Source organism: Hemiscyllium ocellatum, chromosome 17 (assembly GCF_020745735.1).
Source record: "Hemiscyllium ocellatum isolate sHemOce1 chromosome 17, sHemOce1.pat.X.cur, whole genome shotgun sequence".
NCBI lineage: Eukaryota > Metazoa > Chordata > Chondrichthyes > Orectolobiformes > Hemiscylliidae > Hemiscyllium > Hemiscyllium ocellatum.
The window spans coordinates 48,223,816-48,246,815 of record NC_083417.1 but is presented as its reverse complement, the minus strand read 5'-3'; the positions used below and the strand labels follow the sequence as shown (position 1 = coordinate 48,246,815).

Sequence of the window (23,000 nt, the reverse complement as noted above, 5' to 3'; positions counted from 1 at the left end):
AGAGTTTGCTCTGTTTCTTTGGAGTTGTGCTATGTAAGTTAGGACAAGCACTGCAGGAATTTGGGACACATATCCAATGTATTTGTGCACCAAGAACATAATGGATCCACTGTTAACCACACATTGGCTGTCGCTTATGAAAATCTTCCTCTTGTGTGTATATTTATATTTAAAATGTTAAGAAATAAATTATGAGTTTTCATTCACATATTGCCTCTATGATTATTAAGGATCAGTAGTAGCTATATGCCAACCATCTATTATTTTACAGAGATATTCAATGGGATGTTACCCCAGGTGTTACAGGAATGATTGAGAATGTGTTATGGCAAACAAAGTTGATGGTTGAAAGCACAAATAGACTCAATTTATTTCTGCAACCCAAGGAGCAAATGTTTACCATTTTTATAGCTCAGAAGTTTCAGTTCACATTTGTTTTTCTTTTCATATTCTTGAGCTGAACCAAATAAAATATATGGTAAATTTCCATGTTTTGAAAGTGCTTTGTGATATCAGGAGGTTTTATTTACTCTGCTGTCCAGTGTAATGATGTCATTAAACAATCATGCCATTTACTAACAAGTGACAAGTCACAATGAACATTTTAACTGAAGGGGCAGATACACTGCAATCAAGCAAGGTTGAGAAATAGCTAATTGGACAATTAAAGAACAAACCATTACACTTTCCAGGAAAGATGTGATATACATGGTTTATGTTTTATCAAATCAACCTAATTGTGGTTGATTCAAAGGAATGCATCGCATGCACATTTATGTCTACATAAATTGTGCAAGACAATAGAAGGTCAATTTACTGATGATGTCAAAATACATAATTAGAAAGACTGTGACTGAAACTCTTGTGAATAGTAAGATGTCTACAAAATATTACTCGAGGAATTAATCTTTTGTTCAGTTACAACATTTTGTGTTTATCCGTCAGGTCAAGAGTGTAAATATTGATCAACGTAGTACATTAAAACATGTATTTTTAATCTTTGATTTAAATTATGTTCAGAATGTGCTCCAACCAAGTTAACATGCTGATGTCAAAAAAATTCTAACATTTTGATCAACATCTCTCCATTGCAGAACATAATTATTTTGTTTCAGCAGCCATGATATGGAGGTGGTGGGATTGGACTGGGGTGGACAAAGTCAGAAGTCACACGGCACCAACTTATAGCCCAACAGATTTATTTGAAATCGAAAGCTTTAGGAGCGCTGCTCCTTTATCAGATGAAGGAGCAGTCTCCGGTTGCTTTCATTTCAAATAAACTTGTTGGATTATAACCTAGTGTCATGTGATTTCTGACTGTTTCAGTAGATTTCTTTATTTTAAAAATAGTGTTTTTTTTAAATATTTCACTGTCCGCAATAGTTTAGAATAAACTTTCAACTTCCTTTCACAGATGCTTTTGATAGAACTTTTGATTCCAACTGTATAGTGAAAGGAAATTTTACCTTTTATACTCTTAAGTTGTTTAACATTGACAGGACAATCATAACCTACATTTGAGACACGAGGACTGATCATTAATACATTCAAAGAATCAACTCTTCCTCATGACTTCAAATTTAAATTTCTATATCCTTGAGGACAGTCTTGTACTGTTGGAGTGCTAAGTGTTGAAGTAGGGTCAAGACAGATTTCAAATGTCACATAACATGAAATACTGCAAATGATTACAACTGTCTGCATTTAAATAATGAAATTAATGTATGAACACAAGAAAATAACAGAAAAAGATCTATTGGTCAACCCACCCTGTCACACCCAGTTATAATACCTTGTTCATCATGATACATATGCTCCCTCCACCCAGAGTAACATCTTCCAGCTAACATGAAAGAACATCAAAACTTAGGTTCCATGCATCAGGTGAGCTAAAGTAGGAGACTGCATTTGCTCTGATTTACATTACCCTTTTGTGGGGAGGTCATCACCTTTGAAAGAAGCAGACCTTACTCTTTCTTGAAGAAAGATACTGAATCCAAGTTCATTGCACATCAGCCATCTATTCCAACGATTCACTATTCAATTAATGTTTGTGAAAAGGGATCATTCAAAATAACATTGTCTTCATTGGAGAATAACGATGTAATGCAATTGGCATACTAATGCATTTCAACTTAATTTACATTGAATCATATCTGTGTTATTTCAGTTTAATTTAAGTTAGGTGCCCACAAAATAGACTACTGTACTAACCTTACCAGCTGTCCATTTTCATGTAGTATTTGTTTAGAAAAAACAGAGGGATATTTAAATAGATAAGTTCCTCCTCAATAATAGTCCTTCTCTTTAAGTACCATTAGTTTATCTTCAAAATATTGTTTAGGTTTTTTTTGTTTCTAGTTAAAATGCTTTTTTAAAAATTGAATGTCAGTGGATTTCATTAAATGCTATTATGGTTTCCTTTTCTCAGTCCAGATCAATTTTCTTATCTCCAAACTCATTGAGAGCTTAATTAATTTCCTCTACTCAGGAATTGACTTTTTCAATTTCACAAACACTCTCATCCACAAAGTAACTCCGAAACTTAGGCAAACCTTAGGTAACAATCCCATATTCATTTTGAAGACGTTACTTATCTCGGGATTTCAAGTCTTTCTGTGAGCTGAGTATTCCTTTATTTACTGGGTTAGAGGTCTTTGCAACCTCATTCTTGCTCCCTGCCTCCCATGCAGCCTCTCTCTTATCCTCCCGTGCAGCCTCTCCTGCAGCTCCCTCCTCCCGAAAAGCTTGTGGCAGAAAGCATGACAGTATCTCCCAAACCCTGTCAACCTCAATCCTCAGACCTGACTCACCTCACCCCAATCCCCACTCTTAGACAATAGCAAATTCCAGACCCCAGGTCTGACCAACAGCAACATTCTCAATCTTACCATATCAGCTGATCCTCCAATTACAAACTGATTCTCTCCCACATTTGTTGGTGACAGGCTCACTAGTGGAGGAAACAGCCTACAATTGAAAGATTATGAGACAGACTGAACCTGTGGTAGGAAGAGCCACTCTTCACTGATTTTGTCTCTCTCACAGGGGAATGGCCTTTCTCCTGTTTCTTGGGTGTTTTACATTTTGGATGCTTTCAGGGACAAATTCACCCACTACCCCTAATATCAATGTGATGAACGTATCATTTCTCTGATGTCTAGTGCAAGAAACTTTGATGTCCCCTGTTCATTTTTAAGCATCCACATCTGAAGGTAGCTTAATGGGTAAGAAGCAGAGAAATGCCAGGCTTAAGCCCATATTCAAAATATTGCTTCACCTCTGCAACAGCCTCCACTTGCTCACCCACCATTGCATGCTTCATTGCGTGCTCCCTCCTTAACCTTATGATTCCACTTGTTGGTCTCCAGTCAAAGTCTACTCCAAGACGTTCCCCAGAATATGATTAGAATTATTTACTTGTTTTTCCATGTTATAATTTCTATAAATTTCAAAATATGTAATGTTTCAATTGCTTCCTACTTAATTGAAATTCAGACTATCATCAAGTTTCATATTCTGCATTTTGATATTCTGTTGCTGGAAGACACTGCACATTTGCTTATTCATTTCAGGAAACTGCTTTTGAATAGTTATGAATCATTTAATCGTGTGAATACTGTAAAAATAACATTTGCTTAGATAGCAAAATTTTCAAAATAACTTGCATGCAAGAAATTGCATTCACTATTCAAAGTTGCATGAAATTGTTTCAAATGTTATGTAAAAATATAACATGTAATTTCCAAAGAGCAAGGTGCAAAAACAAAAAAATCTGGTTAAATTAACTTTTTGTGGTAATATTTCTTGTTTATATGGTAGCATTACAAAAGCAATGACTGGGAATTTGGAAAGTATAGTTATGATGAATGCAATTTAGTGATTCCCCCAGGACTAGAGAGAATAGAGCCCCTCAAAGATCAGCAGGCGGCATTTGTGTGGAGCCACAGAAAATGGGGGAGACACTAAATGAATACTTTGCATCAGTATTTACTGTGGAAAAGGATATGGAAGTTATAGACTGTAGGGAAATAGATGGTGACATCTTGCAAAATGTCCAGGTTACAGAGGAGGATGTGCTGGATGTCTTGAAACTGGTAAAGGTGGATAAATCCCCAGAACCTGATCAGGTGTACCTGAGAACTCAGTGGGAAGTCAGAGAAGTGATTGCTGAGCCTTTTGCTGAGATAGTTGTATCATCAATAGTCACTAGTGAGGTGCCGGAAAACTGGAGGTTGGCAAATGTGGCGCCACTGTTTAAGAAGGGCAGTAAAGATAAGCCAGGGAACTATAGTCTGGTGAGCCTGACCTTGGTGGTGGGCAGGTTGTTTGAGGGAATCCTGAGGGACAGGATGTACATGTATTTGGAAAGGCAAGGACTGATTAGGGATAGTCAACATGGCGTTGTGCGTGGGAAATCATGTCTCACAAACTTGATTGAGTTTTTTGAAGAAGTAACAAAGAGGATTGATGAGGGCAGAGCGGTTGATGTGATCTATATGAACCAGTAAGGCGTTCAACAAGGTTGCCCATGGGAGACTGTTGAACAAGATTAGATCTCATGGAATACAGGGAGAACTAGCTATTTGGATACAGAACTGGCTCAAAGATAGAAGACAGAGGGTGGTGGTGGAAGGTTGTTTTTCAGACTGGAGGCCTGTGACCAGTGGAGTGCCACAAGGATCGGTGCTGGGTCCACTACTTTCCATCATTTGCATAAAAGATTTGGATGCGAGCATAAGAGGTACAGTTAGTAAGGTTGCAGATGGTACCAAAATTAGAGGTATAGTGGACAGCGAAGAGGGTTACCTCAGATTACAACAGGATCTTGACCAGATGAGCCAATGGGCTGAGAAGTGGCAGATGGAGTTTAATTCAGATAAATGCAAGGTGCTGCATTTTGGGAAAGCAAATTTTAGCAGGACTAATACATTTAATGGTAAGGTCCTAGGGAGTGTTGCTGAACAAAGAGACCTTGGAGTGCAGGTTCATAACTCCTTGAAAGTGGAGTCGCAGGTAGATAGGATAGTGAAGATGGTGTTTGGTATGCTTTCCTTTATTGGTCAGAGTGTTGAGTACAGGAGTTGGGAGGTCATGTTGCGGCTGTACAGGACATTGGTTAGGCCACTGTTGGAATATTGCATGCAATTCTGGTCGCCTTCCTATCGGAAAGATGTTGTGAAACTTGAAAGGGTTCAGAAAAGATGTACAAGGATGTTACCAGGGCTGGAGGATTTGAGCTATAGGGGAAGGCTGAGCAGGCTGAGGCTGTTTTCCCTGAGCATCGGAGGCAGAGGGGTGACCTTATAGAGGTTTACAAAATTATGAGGGGCATGGATAGGATAAATAGGCAAAGTCTTTTTTTCTGGGGTAGGGGAGTCCAGAACTAGAGGGCATAGGTTTAACGTGAGAGGGGAAAGATATAAAAGAGACCTAAGGGGCAGAGGGTGGTACATGTATGGAATGATCTGCCAGAGGAAGTGATGGAGGCTTGTACAATTGCAACATTTAAGAGGCATTTGGATGGGTATATGAATAGGAAGGGTTTGGAGAGATATGGGCCGGGTGCTGGAAGGTGGGACTAGATTGGGTTGGGATATCTGGTCAGCATGGACGGGTTGGACCAAAGGGTCTCTTTCCATGCTGTACTTCTCTATTACTCTATAACTCTATGGAGGTGGAGGAGGATGTATAAGGGAAAGGGAAAGCCCAACATTGAAGATTTGTCATCTTCGAGACTCACTCCCACTCCACTTAAGTCCAAGACAGGAAGAACTGAGAATGTTCTTTCCTCAGGAAGTCAGTCAAAACTCTTAAGTGGTCGTTTTAAACTACATTGTATCGCCACTTGTATTTAATCTGAGATAGATCGGGTCTCTCCATTTTGGGAAATTGCAAATGAGCTCAGACAGGCATGCCTGAGGTTGGTAGGAAAGAGGGGTTGCTTCCTGTCAGGCACCTTCACCTCAACCTCATCACTACCCCACTAACCAACCCCAGAAAGCTGCAGTTAGATATAGACAGGTTAAGTGAGTAGGCAACTAGGTGGTAGTTGGAGAATAAAGTGTGGAAGCGTGAGGTTATTCACTTGAGCCATAAGAATTGATAATCAAAATGGTTTTCAAAACTTGTGAAATGTTGAAATTTTGATGTTTAGAGGAACTTGGAAGTTTTTATGCAGCAATAAGCCAGCGCATTGGAAATCAAGCTCCGGTATTCCCAGAGTAATCACAAACATTGAAGATTTTAAACTGTATGCAGAATTCCCCAATTTATCTGTCTTCTAGACCCAAAATGACAGAAAACAATAGACGAGTATATTTATTTGTAATAGACACTACTGCCCATAAACAATTATGAACTACCGACGTACTCTACTATTCAAAATTTTAACGCACACACACACAAAATCAATCTGGGTGGATGAAATGATTGCAAAGGCAGTTCAGTGGTCTCTGTTCACAGGTTCATTGAAATGGTCCATTTGATTTTTTTTAAGACCTACTGATCCTCGAATCTCTCTCTGTCTCTCTTTCTCTCTCTCTCCAGATACTTTCATGTGCTTGCAAATTCATATTTTAAAGTCTCTGGCTTCCTGTTAAGAGCCACAGCTTACAATAACTTCTGAGGGAAAAATAAACTGCCCCTCTTCAGTCTTTACTGCACAGATTAAACATAGCTCCATCCCTTCCAGAGCTCCAATTGTTCCTGCACTAACGTTCACACCTCTAAACTGTTCAGCTACCTGGGAGCTGAAAATGTGTTGCTGGCGAAGTGCAGCAAGTCAGGCAGCATCCAAAGAGCAGGAGAATCGATGTTTCGGGCATGAGCCCTTCTTCAGGAAATACTGGGAGCCAACTATATAGTTGTTGGCAGGTAGGAGGCCTTTGTTTTCAATAACTGGTATGCATCCAAATGCCAATTTGTGGCCAGTCAAATCTCTCTTCATAACCAGCCATTGGTTCCAGATTATCTGCAAACTAGGCTTCCAGTCCTGCTTGAACAAGCAGCTGTGTAAACAGCACTTACAATCAGTGTCAAGTTATTTGATTTTAAAAGTGCAGCAATCCTTAGAGAATCCTTAGAATTTAAACCAGTCCTTTACCCAATTCAGTTCACAATCAAAAATACAGAAAACTAGAAAGATGAAAGGAACACAGAAGACTACCATTGTATTTAACAAGCAATTCAGAAGATAAATGGCACATTGACCTTTATTGGAAGACGATTAAAGTGTAAGAATAAACAGGTCTTGCTACAATTGTTCAAGGTTTTGATGAAACCATAGTTGGACTACAATGTGCATTTTGGACTCCATATTTAAAAAAGTTACCGTGAGGAGGTTACTGCTTTTTTTAATCTCCTCATCTGAGGCATGATGACCCTCATGTTAAAACACTACCGGTCATTTCTCTCTCTCTCTCTCTCTCTCTCTCTCTCTAAAATGAAAGAGCAGCCCTCTGATTCAGTAGGACTATGGAAACTTTACCTTTTTATTTAAAGTAGGATGTACATGTGTTGTGTAGGCACTGTAATTTTAATATCCCTTGGAGAACTTGACTTTGAAGGATTGTGGAAAAGGGAGTTTCTTTCATGTATATATCTATTTGGACATATCTGATGTATTTTCTTTTTAAATAAATCACTGAAAGTTAACTATGCACATTGGAGATTTTTTAAAACAACGTTCCTCAAATTCACATGACATGTTTGTTTTGCTGCAATCTCTGTTGAGGCTGCTTTGAACAGCGACTGCCTTGTTTTATTTGGTTCAGTTGGAAGAAGCCTGCTTTGAACCCAACTGAGCTGAAAAAAAGCTCATCAAGAACAAGCTGCCCAGCTGAGCTCTCTTACTTCTGCGAAGAAAACCCTTTCCATCAGTTCAGGATGAAACTCTCTTTCTTTTGGAATAATAATTGAGAGAATGAATTTCCTGATTAAGCTGTGTTTGCAAGACTTAAGAGAGAACCAGAGACAGATCTGCAGTGTCAATGATTTGTGACATGACCCCATATGTGCAAGAACATCCAACAACAGACTCTGGAATATCCTGCATGTCATTCATATGCCTTCAAGAATAGCCCTTTGGCCAAGATGTTTTTTTTTCCCCAGAAAGCTAAGCTCTAAGGAGAATTTTTTAAATGCTTTTCCTGAAGAGAGTGAATGTGTTTGTGTGTGTTTTGGGAGTATTGTGAAGGATAAGCACTTAAACGTCTGTCATACTGAGTTTTATGTTAAACAATTGTTGCATCTTTACTGAATTAGTTCTGTTTTGATAATAAACCCATAGTTGTTTAAAATCTGATATAGATAAGGTATTTAATTGGTCATTAGGGACCTGGTAATATTTTTATAGTAGGCTGTGACCTTTGGAGTAATGGGACAAGAGCAACAATGCACTCCTTCAGCCTCTGTTGTAACATTAAATTGGTCCATGGGATGAGAGAGATGGCCTATGATGAGAGACTGAGCAAATGAGTCTGTACTCTCTGGCATTTAGAACAATGACAGCTGACCTCATTTGAACGTTCGCAGTTCTGACGGAGCTTTCCAGGGTATCCACTGATAGATTGTTACTCCTTGCAAGAGAATCTGGAACATAGGACATAATTTCAAGTTAAGTATTTAGAACCAAGATGAGAAGAAACTTTTCACTCGAAGTGTTGTGAGTTTTTGGAGTCCTGTCTGCAAAGGGTTGTGGATGCTTCATAATTGAATAAAGTTAAGGCTGAGATGGCTAGGCTTTTGGTGTCTCGGGGAATTAAGGGATGTGGGAAGCTGGCAGGAAAGTGGAGATGAATCTAAAGACCAGCCAAGATCGTATTGAATGATGCTACATGTGTTGTATGGTCTGCTTGCTACTCATATTTCTTATCTTCTTCAACATAGGCATGAGAGCCTGATACGTCAAGCGTGTTGTTTAGATGACCGTGTTTTTGTTGGTTAGGTTGAAATTAGGTTTTGTGTCTATATTTCTGTGGGTGTTTTTTTATTTGTTGAAATGTGGAATGGTGTTGTTTGAAGGGTTTGTTTTTCATATGGAGATGACTTCAGATAATAACACAAAGGGATGACTTAGATAAAAAATTGACTGTCAATTTCAGGGAGATTCATGAAGAGTTTCTCTCTGTAAGCTCTAACAAGTTTTCTCGTACAATTCCCTGCTGTTTACCATACTATGTATGCACTCGATAGAGCCACTCTCATTCCTTGTACACTCACCAATGACAGAAGTATTCATCCCTGCCAGGAGGTTCAGGTATTTCCACCCTCAGCACTATGTTTAGAACTCAGCTGTGCTCCAGATCGATTACTGCCACTGTAAGTGTCCTTTCATAGTACATGTAATGGAAGAGAATGAAAAGGAAAAGCTATTGAGGGTACAAACGTGGCACAATTGATATTTCATTGGAAATAAAAACTCACAATCATAACTGTATTGCCTCTTTATATCACCACCCGTCAGATTTACCGTTGTAATAACTGCAGCTAAAAGAATGAAGTGACAGAGGTCACCCATCCTTAATGCCTTACCATGTCAGAACCGTGTCTGAAGGAGTACTACTCTTTCTCTAGCATCCTGTATAATATAAATAAACGAAATATTTTCCCTGGGGTGGGGGAGTCCAGAACTAGATGGCATAGGTTCAGGGTGAGAGGGGAAAGATATAAAAGAGACCTAATGGGCAACTTTTTCATGCAGAGGGTGGTATGTGAATGGAATGAGCTGCCAGAGGAAGTGGTGGAGGCTAGTACAATTGCAACAATTAAAAGTTACTTGGATGGGGATATGAAGAGGAAGGGTTTGGAGGGATGTGGGCCGGGTGCTGGCAGGTAGGGCTAGATTGGGGGTTGGGATATCTGATTGGCATGTTCAAGTTGGACCGTTGGGTCTGTTTCTGTGCAGTACATCTCTATGACTCTATAACAATAGCCATTGTTCAATGTAGAAACATCACATGCTGGAAAACCTTCAAACAGTTGTTAACATTAACTTTAATTGAAAAGGAAAAGTGAAGGAGAAACAAATAAAAGAACTGCATTTGTTGCCAGGCATAAACAGGAGCTGCTTGCCTTACAAACAATATATGAACAGTCAATCAATGATGACTTCACCTAATTCACATCAATTGCAAGCGAGTATCAATTTAGCCCTATCTGACTTGTTGCGCCTAACACTACACTGCTCTATCAAAGGGAAAGTGATGGTTCTCCTGCTCAATGTCCTCCTCTTTTTCCTCCCAAGATTGCAGCCACTCTCCCAGCTCTTCAGCACGTTCACATTCACACTTTGCTTGCTGCAATTATGTAGAGAACAGCATACAAAGATTATGCAGCACATTCTGGAATTTACTGCTCTACAACTCCCTTACCCCGATCGCAGATTGATCCAAATGGGAGGTCTGCTGCCTACTCCAGGGTGCCCCTGGTGGAAGAATCGGCTGCATTTTATTTACATTCAGCCTCAGTTGGGGGTCGCACATCTAAGTTATTAGCCACGTTGAGTGTAGATTTTCCTTTATCTCCTAACAGCCACCCTTGTCAGGCACCCTTAAGATGAAGCAGGAACCTAAGAGTTCTCAAGGATATAGCCACTGTGGCAGCTTCCAGGGTACTTGGCGTAGACCTCTAAGATGTTTTACAGATGATCACAGATAACTTGTATATAAACTGAATGGAACCTTTTTCTATTAGTCTGTCATGTTATGATAACGGCTATCTCAATGCAATGTGTGTACAGCTTATCGCAGTCTGCACCTGAGGGATTTTAGGGGAGCAGAAACAAGGAAGTCTTAGTACAGCCGTTTAGAGCCTTGATGAGACCACACTTGGAGCATTTTGTGCAGTTTGGTTTCCTTATTGTAAGAAAATACATACTTTTCATAGCGAGCCTGCAGCAAGGATTCATCAGACTGATTCCTGGGATGGCATGTTTGTCATAAGAGGAGAGGATGTCTTATTGAAATATATAAAATGCAGAATGGGCTGGACAGACTGGATGCATGATAATGATTTCTGTGATTGGATGGGTCCAGAACAAGGGAGCACAGTCTCAGAGTAATGCGCTAGGCCATTTCAGAGTGAGGTGAGGAGACATTTCTCAGAGGCTGTTTCTACACCTGGGCAGCAGCACTAACCTCATCACAGAGAATGAGATGAAGTAAAATAATCTGGAAACAATTGCACTGGTAAAAGCCTTGATACATTTGTGTGTTGAGAATGTGAGATCCCACACAGGTCCAGTGGATCAGCCGTGACATAAATCTTTTAAAAACAATGCAGCTGTCGCCTTGCCTGCCACCTGATAGTAAGGCCTCACACCCCTTCTGTTCACAAGCCCTGATCCAGCAGATGACACAGTTCTGTGATGGTGTCCTATGACTTCACTCATCTGGAGGAAATCGCATCAAGGACAATAAATTCTAGGCCTCCAATAGCTCCACTTCATCCTGACTTTGCATCACACACAAATAACAGCTTAGCATAGTCTTTCATAGAGTGGGACATGGAGGACTGTGTGTGTGTGTGTGTGTGTGTGTGTGTGTGTGTTTGTATGTGTGTTTGTATGTGTGTGTGTTTCTCCACAAAATGGCCTCGCAGCAGCATTCCAATACAGGAGGTTGGTGTGCTCAATAGTGCACTACTTTTCACATTATTAAAGTAATGAACTGTATACTAAGTAAAATAAAAGAAAAAAAACTTCAGATGCTGGAGTTGAGGTGTGCCATGATGGTGTGTGCCTAATGCCAGTCTCCATGGATGAAGGATGCAAGCACTTGCTGCCAGTAGGGTGTGCCCTTTGATATTGGGGATTGTTGGCTGTTATAGAGGAGCAAAAGAGCAAGCATCTAGGTACTTACTCAGACTTTTATATTGGAATTATCACCACCTAGTCTCTCTCTATTGCTTGGTAAAAATAGCAAACGACATATAAATGGAGCGAGATTAAGAAATAAAGAATGTTCCTGCATGCAAATAGGCCACGTTACTCACTAATTTCTTGTCTTACAGGTAATATCGTGGGTGGAAAATCAGACATTTTGTGTCTCAATGTCGCAAATCTCATTTTAACCAATCCCATCAAGTTTTCCCAACTGACTTGCCATGCCCATGTAATTCAGGGCTTAGGAAGATTTTGCCCAGAATATCTGCAATTTACAATGACCCCATGATAGGTGGCATCACTTATGAGAGTTTCTTATTATTATGCTGGTCATTTTGTAGATGAAATTAGAAGTGCTGGTTGCAGTTGACGTATTTTGTGATTAACTTGTATCATCTTGGATGGGAACACCTTCATCAAATGAAAATTGTTATATTGTATAAATTGAATAGTTCCAAGTCTTTTAGAATGAATTCTCTCTCCTATACAAAATAGATATATCATTTGACTTACAAGGCTTGTACTTATTTGGGAACAGCCTGGCAGTATTGACAAAACTATGGCAGAAACATGGGATTTTACATAACTCACAATTGTGTTATTATTGTTCTTAAAATAAAATGAGAAAACCATAGGGTACTGACCTTTACCTCATATTTAAAACCCTTGCTTTAGCAGAAATTCATTTTCAATTTATTTTTCAATCATATAAAAGCAAAGTAAAAATTACTACACTGAACCCTTTTAGCTCGCAAAAGGTTACAATAAGATACACTTGAGGCTTTCTAGGGAGTAACCATGATTGTCCCTATGGAACAACCTTAATCAAATAAACTAATCTTTGCTATGGAGATTAACTGGATGGGTTCAGCAGTGTAATATGCCCAGAATGCTAAGTAAGATCAGCACCATCACATGCTGGAAGCAGTGGGAAAGCCTCCCTGTTGGGCCCACCCTACTGATCCTGCAAATTTGGTAAACTTCATCAAAATTTAATAAGTCCTGCTGCTTTGTGTTTATCTGCAAAGCAAACAGCCTGCAAAAACAGCACATATGATACAATTTACAAACATTTTGGAGGCTATGGTAGTTTTAGAAGCCTGGGGCCTGTGCAACTTAATCCAGAGTATGTACATCTAAAAGGCAAATAATATTTGAAACTAAATTTATCTGCAGGATTTCAACCCTTTTATACATAAACAGTATTTGTTTTCAAAAGCAGATGTATCTAAGTGTCTTTCAGTGATGTAGACTAGTTTTTTTTTATTTTTTGACATCAATCCTCGCATGTCCGGTGGCAACAGCATTCATTTGCTCCTTATATCTGTCCAAATGAAACACACAATGGTTGAGATAATTGGACACTGTCAACAAATGGCCACTAATACACCTTCTTGAAACTTAACACAATGGACAGCAGACAGACCTTGCCTAATTAATAAGATCTTGAGTTATTTGATTAATGAGAAGGCAGAGGAGGAAGTAGCAAAAATGAGTAACTAGAAAAGTAGAGGAGGCGATGTAGGGATTGATATTAAGAGCACATGGAAAAATAAAGCCAAAGACTTTTATCTTTAATATGAATTAATATAGTTTGAGAAACCTCTTCTCTTTTCCTCTAACTTTTTCTTTAATTTTGGTTTCCAGCTGCCTTTCCATTTCAAACTCTTCATCATCCCTGAATCACCTAAAGCTAAGCCTATTCTGTATCCCAGTCATGCAGCACTGCATTTGTATGTCTATGGTTAAAAAGATTGGAAGGTGTTTAGTTGCTTTAATTTCATCCTTGAAATTCATGATTGCTAACAGGACAACTTTTTTATTTGCTCTATTGTCTCGAATCCCATAGCTGACAATCTGTTCCATGAGGTAGGCTTTTTAATCAATCAACTAGATAATCAAATGTCACTGGCTATCTGCTCCATGTAATTACTTTTGCAATTAAACATCAACCTCTAGTTGCCTCATCTAATTAGAGGGATGGGCAGATTTTCATCAAGATTGATTTTTTAATAAATATTGACTTAAAATATCATGATCTCATCATATTCCTTCATTTCTTTGTACTAAAAATCAAACAAATGGTCAATTTAACAAGGAGAGAGATATCTGGGACATCATAGACTTTTCTCAGTTCAGCATACAAAATTGTAGAGAATAGAAGCATAGCCAATATGATAATACTTAAGTGCTCCCATTATTTTATGAGAGAAAGAGAATGACAATAAAGTGAATGGCAGATCAAATGCTCATTTTGAAATGCACAAAGAGAATTGAAAATTGTGCATCATTCTTCAATAAGCAAGAAATGTAATTTTGATCATCCCATAATTTTGATAAATCTCAAGTGATGCATATAGTCACTAAAGCTAAATATTACCAATGTCTGTTCAGGCAAAAATAAATTAATTACATTAACTGTATATAAGATAAGGTCATCCTACTCTCACCTGGAACAGAGCTCTCACTAGCATGCTTTGCTGTGAGCTCACTGAAGTCGCAAACCACTGTCAAGACCAAGTATGAGCACTCAGTATTGCCCAGGTACTTTGTCATGATACAGGTAACAACTGTAACCACATGAGGCCTGACTTTAAGGTGACTAGCTTTAAATTGCAATATGTTTTTAGAATGATGACTGTCTCCCATTTCCACATTTTAAGTTGACTTAGTGTGTGATTTTAGTTGTATTGAATTATGTTGATTTTATTGTGCGGCACATTATAAGTTTCATGTCAAATAGATGCTTTAAATGTTACTACTAGGTGTTGTATTTTTTGATCATTTTCTTTAGTGCAAGGGTTAATAGGCAATGATAAACTTGCAAAAAAATGTTGATGTAAACCATAGTTGAGGTGATGTGTGCAGGTTCCAGCATCAGATTGTATTAAAGCTACAGAAAATGTGAGTGTGGATCCACAACAATGGTGCCAGGGATCAGAAACTGTCATTATGAAGGTATTGACTCAGTCGCAATAAAGCACAGAAGGTTAAGAAGAAACATAATAGAAGTTTAAAACGTATTGAGGGAAAGGGAAAAGTCTATTTTCAATGGCTGAGGAGGTGTTGGCAAGGAGCATTGATTTAAAATTTGTCCTGAGAAAAGTGAGAAAATATTTAGGAGAAATATCATTATTCAGCTTGCCACTGGAGAACAAACTGTTTTACTACACTATAGGACAGAGTTGAGTTAGAGCTCTGCATCTTTGAATTTAAAATTGAATAAATGTTTGAAACAAATAAGTGATGACATAGCATTTGGGAGACGGTGGTATAGTGGGGATTGTCTGAATTAGGCTGACTAAATATCTGTGGACACATCATGGATTAAATACAACAGCACACTCATGGTGTACCTTATTTTATCATCCAATCTCCTACCTAAGATCAGAAAGAACAACGGTTTGCCAATCACAACCATGCCTCTCACCCTCTTGATTTATATGATTCCTCTTGCCCCATAGGTCTCTTTTATATCTTTCCCCTCTCACCCTAAACCTATGCACTCTAGTTCTGGACTCCCCGACCCCAGGTAAAAGACTTTGCCTATTTACCTTATCCACGCCCCTCATAATTTTGTAAACCTCTATAAGGTCACCCCTCAGCCTCCGACACTCCAGGGAAAACAGCCCAAGCCTATTCAGCCTCTGCCGATAGCTCAAATTTTCCAACCCTGGCAACATCCTTGTAAATCTTTTCTGAACCCTTTCAAGTTTTACAACATCTTTCCGATAGGAAGGAGACCAGAATTGCACACAAATTCCAACAGTGGCCTAACCAATATCCTGTGCAGCCACAACATGACCTCCCAACTCCTGTACTCAATACTCTGACCAATAAAAGAAAGCATACCAAACGCCTTCTTCACTATCCTATCTACCTGTGACTCCACTTTCAAGGAGCTATGAATCTGAACTCCAAGTTCTCTTTGTTCAGCAACATTCCCTTGGACCTTACCATTAAGTTTATAAGTCCCGCTAAGATTTACTTTCCCAAAATGCAGCACCTCGTATTTATCTGAATTAAACTCCATCTGCCACTTCTCAGCCCATTGGCCCATCTGGTCCAGATCCTGTTGTAATCTGAGGTAACCCTTTTAGTTGTCCACTACACCTCCAATTTTGGTGTCATCTGCAAACTTACTAACTGTACCTCTTATGCTCACATCCAAGTCTTTTATGTAAATGACATAAAGTAGAGGTCCCAGCACCAAGCTTTTTGGCGCTCCACTGGTCACAGGCCTCCATTCTAAAAAGCAACCCTCCACCACTGCCCTCTGTCTTCTATCTTTGAGCCAGTTCAGTGTCCAAATGGCTAGTTCTCCCTGTATTCCATGAGATCTAACCTTGCTAATCAGTCTCCCATGGGAAACCTTGTCGAACACCTTACTGAAGTCCACATAGATCACATCTATCGCTCTGCCCTCATCAATCCTCTTTGTTACTTCTTCAAAAAACTCAATCAAGTTTTTGAGCCATGATTTCCCACACACAAAGCCATATTGACTATCCCTAATCGGTCCTTGCCTTTCCAAATACATATACATCCTGTCCCTCAAGATTGCCCACCACCAACATCAGGCTCACTGGTCTTTAGTTCCCTGGCTTGTCCTTACCACCCTTCTTAAACAGTGGCACCATGTTAGCCAACTTCCAGTCTTCCAGCACCTCACCTGTGACTATCGATGATACAAATATCTCAGCAAGAGGCCCAGCAATCACTTCTCTAGCTTCTCACAGAGTTCTTTTTAGATTCCCTACAGTTGGAAACAGGCCATTCATCCAACTAGTCCACACCAACCCTACAAAGAGCAATCCACCCAGAGCCATTCCCCTACACCTAACACTATGGACAATTTAGCATGGCCAATTCGCCTAACCTGCGCATCTTTGACTGTAGGAGGAAACCGGAGCACCTGGAGGAAACCCACGGAGACATGGGGAGAATGTGCAAACTCCATACAGACAGTTTCCCGAGGCGGGAATTGAACCCGGGTCCCTGGCACTGTGAGGCAGTAGTGCTAACCACTGAGCCATACATTCTAGGGTACACCTGGTCAGGTCCTGGGGATTTATCCACTTTTATGATTTCAAGACATCCAGCACTTCCTCCTTTGTAATATGGGCATCTTACAAGATGTCACCATCTATTTCCCTACATTCTATAACTTCCATATCCTTTTCCACAGTAAATACTGATGCAAAATACTCGTTTAGTATCTCCCCCATTTTCTGCGGCTCCTCACAAAGGCTGCCTTGCTGATCTTTGAGGGACCCTATTCTCTCCTTAGTTACCCTTTTGTCTTTAATGTATTTGTAAAACGTTTGGATTCTCCTTAATTCTATTTGCCAAAGCTATCTCATGTCCCCTTTTTGCCCTCCTGATTTCCCTCTTAAGTATGCTCCTACTTCCTTTATACACTTCTAAGGATTCACTCGATCTATCCTGTCTATACCTAATATATGCTTCCTTCGTTTTCTTAACCAAGCCCTCAATTTCTTTAGTCATCCAGCATTCCCTATATCTATCAGCCTTTTCTTTCACCCTAACAGGAATATACTTTCTATGGATTCTCGTTATCTCATTTCTGAAGGCTTCCCATTTTCCAGCCGTCCCTTTACCTGCAAACATCTGTCCCCAATCAGCTTTCAAAAGTTCTTGCCTATTACCATCAAAATTGGCCTTTCTCCAATTTAGAATTTCAACTTTTAGATCTGGTCTATCTTTTTCCATCACTATTTTAAATGTAATAGGTGGAGGCCTGCAACATATAGAAGGGGCTGTGTGGGCCAGCTCTTTGGTGAGTTTAACACATACTTTTGATGCACCTTGCTGCAGAAACTACAGATGCTAGATTGCAATTTGCTGAAATTTCTGAAAGCGTTATCCATTAGTCTCATTCCACTGCACTTTCTCCATTCAATGTTACTGTTGAATTTGTTACCACAATCCATCTATACAATGCATTTCCCCAGATCATCATAACACAGTGCTGGAAGAATAAAACTTTTTAATAATCATTTTAAATCTGCACCTCCTGCTGAACAATCCACCTGCCAGGAGAAACCATTTCTTCCTAGCAGTATTAAAACCTGTCACAGTTTGTAGCCACACCAGTTTAAAACTAAAAAGCAAATATTTGGTCCATATTTGCTAAACTAGCCTTCCTACCTCTTTCGAACCTGTCTTCAACCTTTGACATGGTTAATCACACTTATTTGTTGACTGAGTGTTTATATTGCTGGTAAAACCAACATTTATCCCACACCCTTAACTGCCCTCGAGCTATCTTGCCAAGACACTGCAGTCAGTTTGGTGAAAGTTTTCCAAAAGTATTGTTAGCAAGAACAGTTTCAGGTCTTTGACTGGTCAAAAAAGAAACCCTGCTGCTGCATCTCACCTTGAAAAAGGTGTGCTCTCCACATGTAATACACTGATTCTAGATGGAATGGCTGTAATTGGTCAAAGGATGTTAATCAAGTGGGCAGTTTTTGCCATGTCTGATGTCAACTGCCTTGTGTGCTGTCACCACTGCCAAATTTCCAGCCTTTTTTTGCCCTTGTATCCATGAGATTTATGTGTCTCTTCCAGCAAAGTCACTGGTCAGTAGTGATTTCCTCTTTTGTTGTTGGTGGAAGAATCTTACTTCGATTTCCTCTTCTAGGATATTGTCATTGCCTCGCAGATGTGTGTGACATAAATGTCATTTGGTAATTATCCACAAAGTGCATATTGACCCGGTCTTGCTCTGTGAAACACTGCCTTATTGTTTGAAGAATTGGAAATGAAAATAACCAGTGTAATTGTCAGTGTATACCTGTACAGGTACTTCTGAACCGATGGTGAAAGGCAAGTCATTGTAAAAGAGTTATAAACCTTTTGCCTAGGCAGTGCCTAGAAGAATTCCTGTAGTGATGTCCTAAGACTGAAACAATTGGCCTCCAACAACTACTACTGGGTATGGCTCTGGTCCTTGAACAGTTTTCTGAAAATTCTCATCACCTTCAATTTTACTAATGTTATTTCAGTCAACAGCTCCCTTCATGCTAAGGGTAGGTACTTTCACTTAGTTTTAGACTTCAGCTCTTTTATCCAAATTTGGACATAGGTTGTAATGAGACTGAGAGTTGGGTGTTCTTGGAGGAACCCAAACTGGGTATAAGTGAGTGAGCAGGTTATTAATGCATAATTGTTTCTTAAAATCGCTAGCAGCAACATCTTCTATTACTTTTCTGGTGATTGAGTGTAGACTGGTTGTTACTGATTGGCTGGATTGGATCTGATCTGATGTTTGTGAATAGAAGTACCTCTTCACTCACATCAAATTGTGTAGGATTGCATTTGCCTACCCTTGTATCTATAAGTCACAGCCAGTAAAATCATTTGTATTGGTTTGTCTTGCCATTCCTCTGGTGTTTTGCAAGAATTTATCTTTAGCTTCCTTCTATTTCTCATCTACATACTGATGCTTGCACAGAACATTCTTTAACAGTGCCATTTTCCACATGCACACATCCAGGTCTACCACCCCACCATATTTATTGACCCTGCCACTGTTTCTAAGGTGTCAGACTGCTTGCCCACATCCAGTGTTTAGCAGAAATTTCCTCTTAATGAACATTAGGGAGACTGAACCCCTTGTCTTCAGTCTCCACAAATTCCTTTCCCTAGCTGCTGTTTTTGTCTTCCTTCTGAGAAATTGACATTGAACCAGACTGTCCACAGCCTTCTATGTTATATTTGACCCCATCATGAGCTTCTGATCACATTTCCATGCCTTCACTACAACCATGTGTTTCCAACTCAGTGATACCATCTATTTCTGTTTCTATTTAGCTAACCAGCTGCTAAACCCCTTATTCATACCTCAAGGTATATCTAGACTTGACTATTCCAAAATACCTGACTGGCCATCCATGCTCTATCCCTTTGATGACATTCAAAACTATTGCCCATCTGCTAACTTGTACCAACCCCCACTCACCTACACCCCCCCCCCCCCCCCCCCCCCCCCCCCCGTACTCTTTGAGCTACATTGATTCCTGGTTAAGAAACATATCAGTGTTAACAGACTCATACCTATTGTCAAGACTTTCTCAGGCCTCACTCTCCTTACGGCTGTATATTCCTTCAGCCTCACAACTCTGAGGTAAGTGTGTTCCTCTGATTTGGCCTCCTGTGTATATCTGTTTTTAATTGCTGTATGAGTAGCAGCTTTATGTCTGCTACCAAGGCCGCCAGCTCTGGAATTTGCTTCCTAAACCTCTCTCTACTCCTTTAAAATTATCTTCAAAACCACATCTTTGACCAAACTTTTGAATGGCTGCTCAAATATATCCTTGTGTGGATTGATGTCAAAATGCTTCTGTGATATTTTACAATTCTAAAGGCTTTATTATAAGGGCAACTTGTCAGAGCAATAGATAACTTTGAGTGGTCCTCTTCCCCATTCAGTAAAGAAGTCACTGATAAGAGAAGGGAATGAAGATTGCATCTGCTACCTATGGAGACCATTTGGTTCCTAAGTACTGTGAAAAGATTCAATTGCCAGGATCTCTTCAGGATATTTGCATTGGATATTGCACTGTGGTTATTATTATCCTTCCTGAGATTGCATCACTACACTGCATTTGGATTTGCATCAATGATGTCAAACCTCCCCAGTGGGAGTGAAATTGCTCACATAACGCATAGATTCCACGCTGTCTCAAACTTGTATTTTTCTGGGCTTACATTGTAGCTCAGGTTCCCAGAAGGTTCAAGTGCTGCTGGTGACTGTCTTGTCAGAGTCCCAAAAGGAAGGCCTTATCAGTCAGTTGTCTAGATATACAGGTACAGGTTCCCAGGAGCCACTCCACCACTGACAGACATTTATTAAACATAAGGGAAGTGTACATAAGGCCAAAAGGGAACACTTTGTATCAGTAAAGCAGTTCTTCCAAGTTGAACCAATGATATTTTCTGAGACATTTTCTTAATCTTTTGTGACCATATCCATCATTGAGGTTGGTACCTGTAAGCTGGTCTCCTGGGTACACAGTTAGATAATCTGTAAAGTAGCTACTATCTTAAACACTTGCTTGAAAAGGAAGGAAATGACTGTGATTTTTGAGCCTGAAATGTAAGGTAATTTTCTGTTGGTCATTAATATTAAATAAAAGTAATATGATTGTGAACATTTGAGGATTGATGCAATTATCATATCTGTATCTCAGTGAGGAATAGTGGCCAGATTCTTATCAAAGCCTGGATCAGAAGTGGCACATCATAACCGGCACGGATGTTCAGTGGGAGGCTTTTACTTGCAATGGTCCACTTTTGCCAGGGCAGCTATTCAATTGAGGATGGTGACCCACCTCAGAGTAGGCAGCCCAAACAAAAGACCAGCAGCTTGGTAGGCTAGGCAATGCCACTTGAAAGAAAAGTAATCTTTTTTAATTGTGTATGCTGGGACCAAGCAAGTGGTCCCTGCAATCAGACGGGGCAATCCTTCAGTCTTGGCACTGTAGCTGCAGAGCTGTCATTGTGACCAGGGACCCTCTCCATGAGCCATTGTAGCTCAGGTTCCCAGAAGGTTCAAGTGCTGCTGGTGACTGTCTTTTCAGAGTCCCAAAAGGAAGGCCTTATCAGTCAGTTGTCTAGATGTATAGGATCCCAGGAACCCACTTGTGGAAAAAAGGCTACCACAGTTTTAGGAGAAGATACCATCACAGTCTCTACAAGTGATTGTAGCCTCTCCTAATAGTGGTAAAATGCTGACTAGGCAAGGAAATTATAGATAATTTACCTGTGATGTGATTCAATTTGCTATCTTCTTCAGGTCAGTCAGTGACCGTGTCACTGAGGTTCCTAATCTTGACAGTATCCTGTGGCAGTGGGAATTCATCAGCTCCCTTCCAGTCATTGTTTTGTTGCCAGCATTTTATGAACCCTCCTGCCTCCCAGTTTTGCTTTAGAGGAGTGGTGAAACAAGCCTAATGTGTAGGTTATATGCAGCTCAGTAACGATGCTTTCACTGCAACCTGCTGCCTGCTGCAACTACACCCTGCTGCAGGATGTCATATTGCATTGTTTTCCAGATGTCACATATGAACTTTGCTCTGTTTGGCAACAAAATGGATTTCTTTCCATCAGAATTCAGCCTATAAGTTACCATGTGCAAGCTTCATGCTGGATATTACCAATATCCTGAGACCAGTAATGATGCCTCATTCTGTGGCAGCCAATTGTATTTAAAGAACATGCTAATCCAAAGAGTGGCAAACCAAAGGCAATTGACAGCTCTCTGCTTAGAACAAGACTGATGACTTCATTGAGCATTATATGTGTACATGCTCACATCCCTGTGAAAGCCATATTACCATGTAACTCATGATAAAACCCATGCTGCAAAAACGCTTCACTTTGTATGTTCTGGAAGTGCAATGATGTTTAGTAGAGCTGATGTCAAAATTCGTGGTGGTCTGTTACACATCATGAAAGGCAGAAGTGGGTACTACAGATGCTGAAGATTAGAGTCAAGATTAGAGTGGTCCTGGAATAGTACAGCAGGTCAGGCAGCATCCGAGGAGCAGGAAAATTGACATTTCGGGCAAAGCCCTTCACCAGGAAAGCCCTACATGTCATGCAGTCTTACTGTCATAAGGTCACAATCCCAATTTCCAATTGTACTTGAGCAGCTCAGAAGCGGGACCAAAAGGAGAAGGAGGAAAAGAAAGGCAAACACTTAGCCTTTTTCTGGGTAGGCTGTCCATGAAAACTGAACCAAGTGTGACATCAATAACAATAGCTCCAGTCACTCTTCCATCAATAGCCCTACACCTCACCTATCTTCTGTAATCAATGATCACAACACCCATATGGTTGTAATACTAAATTAAAAGCCAGCTCAAGATGAACATTTCAAACCAAATTTATGAATTAAAACTTGTCACTATGCATAGAAAAGTCAACTAATTACTCTTGTGCATTCTTTTAGTGCAAAATCATTCAAGTGCCATCACCTGTCTTCCACTCCACAGTGGCTGCCACAGGTTTGGTGGATGTTTGTTGACCTGGAGAGGAGGAGATGACTCATGACCCTGAGGGATGACCTTGAGCTAGAGTGGCCTTAGTT

The 23,000-nt window shown here is 39.9% G+C and overlaps 1 long non-coding RNA gene across 1 annotated transcript in view; it reads right to left on the bottom strand.

The window, feature by feature from the left end:
* Positions 1 to 8,370: 8,370 nt before the first annotated feature.
* The window catches only part of LOC132823731 (uncharacterized), an 83,243-nt gene continuing 68,613 nt past the window's right edge, over positions 8,371 to 23,000 (bottom strand). Inside the window, exons 2-3 of the long non-coding RNA XR_009645579.1 lie at positions 9,223 to 9,330; positions 8,371 to 8,592 (exon numbers count right to left, since the gene is read on the bottom strand). This is a non-coding gene — a long non-coding RNA (uncharacterized LOC132823731). The remainder of the gene's footprint in view (positions 8,593 to 9,222; positions 9,331 to 23,000) is intronic.